The sequence below is a fragment of the Lytechinus variegatus genome, chromosome 4, assembly GCF_018143015.1.
Source record: "Lytechinus variegatus isolate NC3 chromosome 4, Lvar_3.0, whole genome shotgun sequence".
NCBI classification, from domain to species: domain Eukaryota; kingdom Metazoa; phylum Echinodermata; class Echinoidea; order Temnopleuroida; family Toxopneustidae; genus Lytechinus; species Lytechinus variegatus.
Window position 1 is genome coordinate 32,645,726 of NC_054743.1, and position 10,641 is coordinate 32,656,366.

Genomic DNA, 10,641 nt, shown 5'->3' on the forward strand with positions numbered 1-10,641 from the left:
ATTTTTAAAGAATACATCATGGATAAAGAGTTTGTATCACCAAAAGAAAAGGCAAAAAGAGACATTTTGGGAGTATTTTATAGTCCATCAAAGGGAAAGTTGTTCACATGTGACATCACATATCCTTGTCGCATTGCCAATGGGAGGATCTCCATAGCATTTGCGATTGCAATATTCAAATGCTCATAACTTTCTCATTATTTGTCCGATTTTTCTCAAATTTTCTTTGTTCTTATTCTTTGATTTTTCTGTTTCGACACAAGCGTACTTGTTCCAAAGCTTTCATTCCCCTTTAAATCTATATCCATTCCATTCTTTCAAGTTCTATCCATTCCTTAAAACTCAATCCATTCCATTTTTCAAGCTCTATCCATTCTATTCTTACCAATCATTCATAATGTTTCATATACGATTGAAAATTGTAAATCTCTATCCATTCAATATAGTTCAAAAGGAACATTTTTTTCAAATATAGACTACGATGCAGTAATTTTCTATTCCTAGCAATTTTTTTTACACCGAAAACCAATATTTTGTTGGGGGCCTCACATCATTAAAGATCCCTTATAATATTTATAACATTTGCATCATATCGGATTTCTGTAGCCTGTTTATTATTGTTTTCGTTGAGAATTATTACTTGATATGGTAATAGTGGATAATTTCCTCCTTTTGACCACTTATTTATGTATCCAAATTAAAATCATCAGTCCAGAGAGCATCCTGTTTATATCAAATGCCCTCAACCATTTTCGCATATATTCGTAATTCCCAAGCTTCGTTATTCCGAAGGTTCGGATATTCCGAACGTTCGTAATTCTTAAGGTTCGTTAGTCCGAAAACGAAACGATTAACGAACCTAATTTCATTTTTGGACTAACGAACCTTCGGAACAACGAACCTTACTTCGTTTTTGGATTATCGAACCTTCGGAATAACGCCACAAATGTTCGGATTAACGAACCCTTTTACGTTTTCGGTACGAACATCGAGGTATAGGCAATTTACGTTTTTCGGAATTACGAACCTTCGGAATTACGAATTGTAACCAGATATTTTACCTGTCAAAAGTTCTATATTGAGATTTCGTTATTAAATGGTTGAACTTTAAGAATTGATGAGTTTAGAGGAAATTAACGAGATGTGTAGGCACATATTTGTTTTTATTTCACTGGCTATCTGATGACGAATTCATTGGGTCGGTCCTTCGTCACTGTCTACTGATGTCCCTGAAAATCTATTTCATATCTTTGTTTTGGAGGTTTCTCTTTCTCTTAGATATTTGACATTGCCATTAATGTGTCATTAACATGTATTGTATGCTTACGTGTCAATGTTTGTTTAAAATGTGAAACAAAAGACGGTTGTGTTCAATAATAAATTTATATTTATTATTCTACGTTGTCAACTTATAAACCACATCAACTAATAAACTCAATAAGGGCAAGGACAATAATTCATTGGTATGTCCGTTTGTAAATATGCTTTGAAAACGAGCACGTCTTATTTACGCTACCGAAAGTAATTTTTTTTATTTATAATTGTGTATACATTTGAAGGTCAATTCGTGTTTAATTATAGAAAAATATGCAGAATATTTCAACATGGCGTTTTATTTGAATTTAATCGATTTTTACATACCGAATCTATGAGACATGAATAATTGATATTAACAAATATTGAGTTTTACACTCTGTCGCTTTCCTCTTTTGTGTCCTTCCAAAATAAATGAATAAGAATAGCTCCTCATTTTAAACTAATGAAGTCACTTTCGCTTTCTTTTCTTTAAGTTCATTTTATCTATTTTTCTTCTTCATTTTATCAATGGATCTGATAGCATGTGGTCTGTTTCAGGTGCCGAGAAGAGTGAGAAACTTGACACCAACTAAAATTCGAAAACAAGGTGAAAGCGATGATTTACGTTTTATCATAATTGTCCCTGACATCACAATATTTTCGCTACTCATCAACACTATTTTAAAAAAGGAAATTATGCATAATGGATATGGAACATGAGAGGGCGGTTCGACATGTCAAGTCCAATGAAAACAAATAGACAATGATACAACGCAGACCATTACCATTCTTGGACCGAGTCTTTAAATTTCAAAAAAAAAAAATCTAATGGCACTTACTGTTAGCAAATAATTTTAATAGTTTTTTATTAAGACGCTCATCTTGTTTTACAGGTTTGAAATAATATGCATAATGATTAAATTTTTATCAACGTAGGATGAATATTTTATTTGGATTTAGATTTATTTTATTTCTGTTCAACGAAGCAAAAAATATAATCGAAGTAATAGTACATATCCAAAACAATATAGACAGTTCAATGATATTTCAGAACAAACATAAAAGATAAATTAACTGAACGGAGTGACTTAAAAAAGGAAAGCAATGCCAATTGCACAACAGGCAAGTCCCTAAACTTAGTTTCAATACTAATTAACAAAGCTATACAATAATGGAGCCGGGGAGGGGCTAAAAACAAGTAATCTTAAAAAAATAAAAATAAAGCGAATACGCGACTACAAAGATAAAAGAAAGTGATTTAAATGATAGCAATAATAATAGTGATAAATTCAAGCATAATAATAATAATAATAATACCCAATTTTTATAAAGCGCTTTTCCCAGAATGGCCCAAAGCGCGTTACAGCATATTATTACCCCGGTCATTGGATTCATTTCAATCCCGCACGAAAAGTGCACAATTTCCACTCCCTGGGGAGCATTCCTTGCATTCATCGCAGCCTCATTATGGCGCTGGCAAAATCAAACATACAATATCTTTCGCATCCTACCGGGTACCCATTTAGCACCTGGGTCGAGAGTGGCAAAGTGTGGATTAACGCCTTGCAAAAGGACGCTAGACCGCGGTGGGATTCGAACACACGACCCTCTGTTTACAAGGCGAGAGTCAGAACCACTACACCAAGTATAAAATTATAAGGAGAAAAAGAGGCAACGGAAAGAAAGATGGAGAGAAGGGTGGTGCAAGTAAAACTGAAAATGAAAAGAGGAACATAGACATGTGCACAGGCGCGATAGCTCAGTCGGTAGAGCGGGGGATTCGTATTCTGGTGACCCGGGTTCGATTCCCACTTGGTGCGCTAGTGCCCTTTGGTGAGGCTTTAATCCTCAGTACCAGGTCCTTCGGAGGGGACCTTAAGCCGTCGGTCCTCTGGTTGCTTGCTAACAAGCATTCATGATTTCTTAGCAATCAGGTAAAAAAAAAAACACCAATCACCAATCATTTTGTATGTAAGAGGGCTATGTTCCGAGCAACGACCCTTCCCATCTTGAGAATTTCAAAATTAACTGCAAACCTGTATTGAATGTTGGTAAATCCATCAAAAATTCAAATGATACCAAACACTAATATACCAATCAATAGATATCTTCAACAGGGCCAATGCAAGGCTAATGATGATTGAAATGCCAGAAGTTGCTAGAAAAAATTGTTTTCAGAAAATGTGGTCTGTTTCAGGTGCCGAGAAGAGTGAGAAACTTGACAACAACTAAAATTCAGACCTGTATTGAATGTTCGTAAATCCATCAGAAATTCAAATGATACCAAACACTAATATACCAATCAATAGATATCTTCAAAAGGGCCAATGCAAGGCTAATGATTATTGAAATGCCAGAAGTTGCTAGAAAAATTGTTTTCAGAAAATATTACAAATTGGCTTTGTACCACCTATAATCATTTCGCAAACTAATCTCACCGGCATTTCATTTTTAACGCTGATTTTTATGACAGGAAAAAACGGATCATTCAATTTTCGACAATCTGGAGTTTCCCTTCCTCCCTTGTTTCAGTCTCTGATGAAACCCGATCTCCTAGACTAACCAAAATGACCCAAACTGCCACTAAGAAAAGAATTATCAAAGGTTAAAGAAGTAATGAGATATCAGACACCTCCAACATTTTTACGAGGCTCGTGAGGAATTGGGAATTAGCTTTGATTTAAGATCACGGTTCTTAATCAAGATCGAGAAAGTTGCCGGTTCAGTGAGAGAGATGAATAGAGAGAGGTTGAAGAAAAGGAAATTGTAAGTTGACAAATCAATTAAGCGCTTGCGGGGACACGGCCTCGAAAAGGATCAGTTGAGAAGGATGCCTTTGAACGAATAAAAACTATAGTGTAAAACCGAAATGGGAAATGAGGACATAAAATTGGGGATCTTGCAGGCGCGAGTGTCTCCTTATTCGTGTTGTTTGTTAAAGGGGTACAGTCGGTCGATGTCCTAAGGGTCACTTCTAGCCCCCCCCCCCTCCACCGGCCCGTACCCTCGATTGCCAAACTCTGGTTCCGTTTAAAGACGCGTTGCGTCCGTTCGTCTGTTTTGTGTCGATTTAAGACGTGATTCCGTTTATAGAGGGCGCACTATCACTGAATGCATGCACACGGCATAGAGATGTTATTAGTATATACATGTGGTCTCACGGGCCTAATCACTAGTGGCAGGCCCTAGATATTCATTCGAGCCAACCCATTGCTATTTTTTTTATTTTGATATGGCTGATTGACAAAGTGTATGCATATGATTGTCCATCTAACACTGATTCTATTTTTGGTAATTATTGAACTTCCTTTTCCCTAATTGGGAAGAAATATCACCAATTTTGGACTATATTTTGACTGGCGGAAGGATTACGGCTATTTTGCTGTTTGAGTTGATGAATCTGCTCCCCCCGACGGTGTCTTCAAACACGAGGGACCCTTTTCTGGTCAGATATGGATTGCCAGATATAAATCCTATCCACTGGTAGTAAACATTCGACCCCCGAATTTCATCCTTATTTTTTATGAATATTTTAAAGTGCCAATTTAACACATGAGTCTATGGGGAATGAATTAGGCCTGTGAGACCATGTATCTATATGGCACACGGTGGATGATTTTGAATGCGATGCATTTTCATTGCGATAATAAAGGCCGTAATTATTTATTCTCCGTCACTTTGTAAAGCTTTTGTAAACGCCTACATGTGAAACGTAAACAGCATTAAGATTTTTGTGTTCACGGATTTAGCTAATTATGGAGGGTGTTGGATCTAAAATATAGACATATGACTATAAAGAGTGAGAGACAGTTTTTTTTTCAATAACTTCTACTCTTATTGCACAACTAATTTATGCTAAAATGGCGTTTACTTTCGATATAGTAGATGGTTATCAGTGAAAGTAAACCGGTTGAGTTTCCTAAGAAGAGATGGGGATTTTCATTTTGTTTCGTTTTAATATAAAACAAAGGAAACTTAGTAATCAAGAGTAATGGCTAACACCAGAAAGAGTTGCAATCAATCGCAACTCTAAAAATCATGCGCAACTTGATTTTTAGCCAATCAACAGCGCGCATTTGGGACTTGCGATTGATTTTTGACTTGCGTTTAAACGCAACTCTTTCTGCAACGATCCCCAGAGCATATGGAGATATCAATAGTCTGTGAGGGCATGAATATGGGGATTAAAAGGTGGGATAAGGGATGCACAGGGGGGGTACAAAACAGTGATATAGAAAAATGGCAATAAACAAGAATGAGGGAAGACAGAGAGAAAGGGAGGGGGGGGGGGGGGGGCAGAGGAAGAGTCGGGAGACAAGGGGGTGGGGTTGGGAGACCGAGGTTGAGTGAGGTACATCTACATAGGGAGTTTTACCTTTATTGCGTTTGATGACCCCCCCCCTCCTCAATGTTAATATATTAAATCTGGATTATGTATTATCAATGATGTGATTTTCGTGTGGAAATTGAATGAATAATGAAACAATAGATAAATAAGTAAATGAAAACTAATAAATAAATAAATAATCATTAATCAATTAATTACTCATTAAGTTAATGAATGAATAGATTTTTAGATAAATAAATAAATGTATAAATAAAGTTAGATAGATAGATAGATAGATGGATGGATGGATGGATGGATGGATGGATAGATAGATAGATAGATAGATGGATGGATGGATGGGTGGATGGATGGATGGATGGATGGATGGATGGATAGATAGATAGATAGATGAATTAATAAATAAATAAAATAAAATATATAACAAATAATAATAAAATAAAATAAAAAAATAAATCAATCAATCAATCAAATAAACCAATTAATAAGATAAATGAGTAAATAAATGAAATTGATAAAGTTAGCACAATGTGAAAGAGTGTATATGAGATGCATGGAAATATAAATTAATGCACATTTGAAAACTATTCCATCGCTTACCTCCAACCCCCCTTCCCCTCCCCCACTCCTCCACCCCTAAACTTCCACTGCTCACATCTCCTGTTATTCCATCATAATCGAGAATGGACAAGGTTTTTACCAAGAAGTGGAATTTCGAAATAAATTTATTCATACAGTCAGGTACTTTACCTTTCCGCTGCTCTATGACTATGGATGTGTTGCAATATTATTCAAATCGAAGAATGACAAATTTATCGCCTCGGGTTGAACAAACATGCAATATTTCTCTTGGCTTTAAAGATGGTTATTAGTATCAAACGGAACTGGGGACCGTTTCATAAAGGACTTGCAACTGTTGCAACTTTACCACAATGGCAACTACCATGGTAACAGGGCTCAGCAACCAATCAGAATAACGGTTGCCGTGGTAGTTGTCATAGTGGTAAAGTTACATTTTATGAAACGTGCCCCTGATCTTTAATGTTTGTAAATGCAAATGATGTAGGTTGTATATAATTATCTTAAGACCATGAAGAAGATCATTATTGTGTAAAAAAATGATCAGATTGTGGAGTAGGCAATGTAAAATTTTCATTATCATGATTGTACTACGCTTTGAAGATATTCAAATTAATGAACAAAAATCATGCTCGAGACAACATCTGAATCCAGGTTAACTGATATCATAATGGTTTCCGATATTATGTTATATAGGTTTAAGGGAAATTCTTTGAATAAAAATTAGCAATAGTCGTGGTCCTGGAAAAATATTGCTTAAATCTAAGCTGATATCGAATATCATTATTGCAAATAGGAAAAATTGAAAGTGGAAATTGAATATGTATGATGAGAATAACATCTTGTAAGTAGATGGAAAAAGAAAATAAATATCTTCCACCTAAATCTCGACCCCTTTTCCCTACCTCTAACATTCAAACAAAAGGACACAAAACGGCCAAAACATTACCCAACTTCATGTATTTTCATAAGCTGTGCAACACCTCGGGGACCCGTCCACTTCACGGCCAATCATCCCGCCGAACACGCCGGCGAAGATGACGGTTAGAAAGCAGGCGGGGGATGTGGGAGTAACATTACACCGCGATCATCAAGTATTCAGTGCGTTTGCGGGTCTCTACCGGCAGCCCCTCTCCCTTGGATGATGGCCCCAGAAGAATAGCGCGGGAAAAAAAGAGATGAAAACCTGTCAAATCGTGTGAGCCGAAACACGTAACCCGGGGATCGAGAAGCCCGCGGCGTTTGCAAATTTCGGACATAATCATTTGAATATTGGTTTACCTTGTCTCCGAAAGTAGGTGTATCGAATTTTATTGGGACAATAATCAAATCATTTACATTTTTTGCAATCGTTACCGATGACGGAGGAAACACAAGCTGAAATGTTTAAACGCCGGAGGAGATTCGCGCGACATGGATATATATATATGCAGGAGGAACCATATGCTTTTGTACATGAATAAAAACTGTTTTACCATCTACCCAAGATGCCGGTAGCTATTCACGATGACATCCGGCGAAAAGATAGAAGCATGTTCGAGTACTGTAGCAAACCGAATTTTGTTAATAACATTATCTTGTTTTCTTTAATTTACCTGTATAGGACCTAAAATATGAAGTAAATCATAGATTTTTCTTTTTCAAATCAGTACATCAATATAAATCTCTTTCGTGAAATTAAATAAAGTGTTATACTAATGCGCGTTTATCTAAGGGAAAAAAGGCCTTGCTGTCATTTTGCATTTGATTATAGTGGCCAAATAAAAAGCCTTCAACTGGATTAAAGATAATGACTTGTGAACTTTTTGTCGAAATGTTATTCTGACATTCAAAACTATAGTAAGCGTTTCAATTAACCTTTTTTCATTGTTTCTTTAGTGCATGTATAGTAGCAGTAGTAGTAGTAGTATAGTAGTAGTAGCATTTATTTCCGTATTAAAAGCACATATACAATAAAATACGGTGGATAGCCCACATTCAGCGTGAATGGCAGAGTGACGCTGGTCTTCCGTGGGGTCCAAAACATTTAACATTGGATTATGTAGTAACAGTATGGTATCGATTAGATTTTCTTTATAATGTTTCATTTTTTCTTGATAAAGGCACTTCGAACAATTATCATTTACTTAATCAATTGTAGCTTGATAATTAATGAATTATTTTGAGGGACCCGATTTTGTCTTCACAAATTTGCGTATACATAATACCCGTATATATAATCAGATATCTCGATATATAGCCTCTTTCATTTTCAACTAATAATTCAAAATTTGAAAATGAGGAATTATAAGAATTGTCAAATCGATGATATCAGTATAAATGCAAACATGGCGTTTTCTGAAGAATCGTGTGCATGATTATTGCGTATTTGATAATCCAACAATCCTGCACTGAGTTTTCAGTATTTATTACTCATAAATGCGATGCTAACTTCCAAACCGCAATCAATATAAATCATGGTTGAATAAAAAAAAAATATATATATATTGATAATCCATTGTGCCACAATAGGCACACAGTTCCTGCATTTATGTAGGCCTACACTGTTGAAAAAACGTGATTTTACAGTGGAAAAAAGAAGATTTTGCAGAAAACAATAACAGAATCATTCTGTAAATTCATAAAACAGGAATTTTTCTGCAATTTAACAGAACAGGTCTGTTTAAAAAGGGGAAAGGGTGTTTTATTTAAGGAAATTTGTAAGATTCCATACACCAAATACCAATTTCCTGTAAGGTTACGCAATCTGGTAAGATTACATGTGTTCTCGAGACTCTGCTGCAAGAACTTCTTTAAGGATAAATTTTCTTACAGTTAAATATTGTCTCTTGCAAATTGGGGCCTATACATCCTTGTCTGTACGAGACCAATCGATTTCATTATTTTTACATCACTTGTTAGACTATGAAGTCACTGGCCACCTCTATCTGCTGTGCAAACCCTTCACTCGAGTTAAGGGTCTGCATTTGCAGCCTACGCATGCCTTGTGTATACCTGAATTGAAACAGCAAGTATTGTATGAGCTAGTCTTTGCATAGAGACACACCTTTTGATCAAAGTTTCAGGGTCTGTGTTTGCAGGCTAGGCCACCTCCGTCCTCGACATGTTGGAGGAATGTACTTAAAAGAAAAATTTAAAACATATTTGAAAGCTCCTCAAAATAGACGGGTTTTCTCTGATTATATAATATGTATTCATGTTATTGCAATTTTCACTTTCTTCCTCATTCTTTTTCAACAGAATGGGCTTAAGTTGAAATATATAAAGTTTATTAATAATTCTTGAACGCACATTAATTTTGAGTGCATCTTCCCCATTGCAAATAGTTTCGATGAAAATGATGACAAATGCACTTTCTTGAATTTTCAAGAGAAATATTTGCGCTCTTGTTTTGGGGGATTCATGATCCAAATCGTTTGGGAAATCATGAGTCACCTGATGTTCTTTAATGTATTTAAAAAATGAATATAGAACTTCTGTACATTTGACGGGAGGTTTGATTATTCTTTCTCTTTTCCCCCTTAGATCTGATTCAGACGTAATGGACACTTTCTGACTTAAATATTCCTATATTCGTGAACGATTATCACCACATATTATCTCAAATATTATCACCATTTATCAGCATCATCTTCATTACCATAGCAACCGCCAGCGTCATCAGTATTGAAACTATTATCAAACTCATCACCACCATCATTAATGTTAATATCATCACCAACATCACCACTATAATCATCATTACCATTTTCACTATACTGTCACCAGCACATTTACCACCATTATCATCACCACAACCATAATTATCATCATCGTCATCACCAACACCATTGTCAGCATCATCGTCACCTACACCGCCATTATCATCATCATCACCACCATCATCACTATCACTATAATCAACATCATCACCACCACCCATCGTCACCATTACCACCACAAACACCACTATCATCATCATCATCATCATCATGTTATAATGATAATGTTGATTATCATCATCATCACTACAGCCACCAAAATCACCATCATGGTCATGATTATATTATCATCATAATCATCACCTTCTACACCACCACCACCACCACCACAATCATCATCATCATCACCACCATCATCATCATCATCATTTGCGCTTTGTACCTATCTAAAAAAAGGGTGCAATAAAAATGCTATTGTTTTATTTCATCATCATTATCATCGCCACCACTATCACCATCATCACCAAACCAACTACCACCATCATCATCAACATCATCACCACCACCACCATCATCATCATCATCATCATACCACCACCACCATCATCATCATCACCACCACCATCATCATCATCATCATTTGCGCTTTGTACCTATCTAAAAAAGGGTGCAATAGAAATGTTGTTTTATTTCATCATTATCATCGCCACCACTATATCA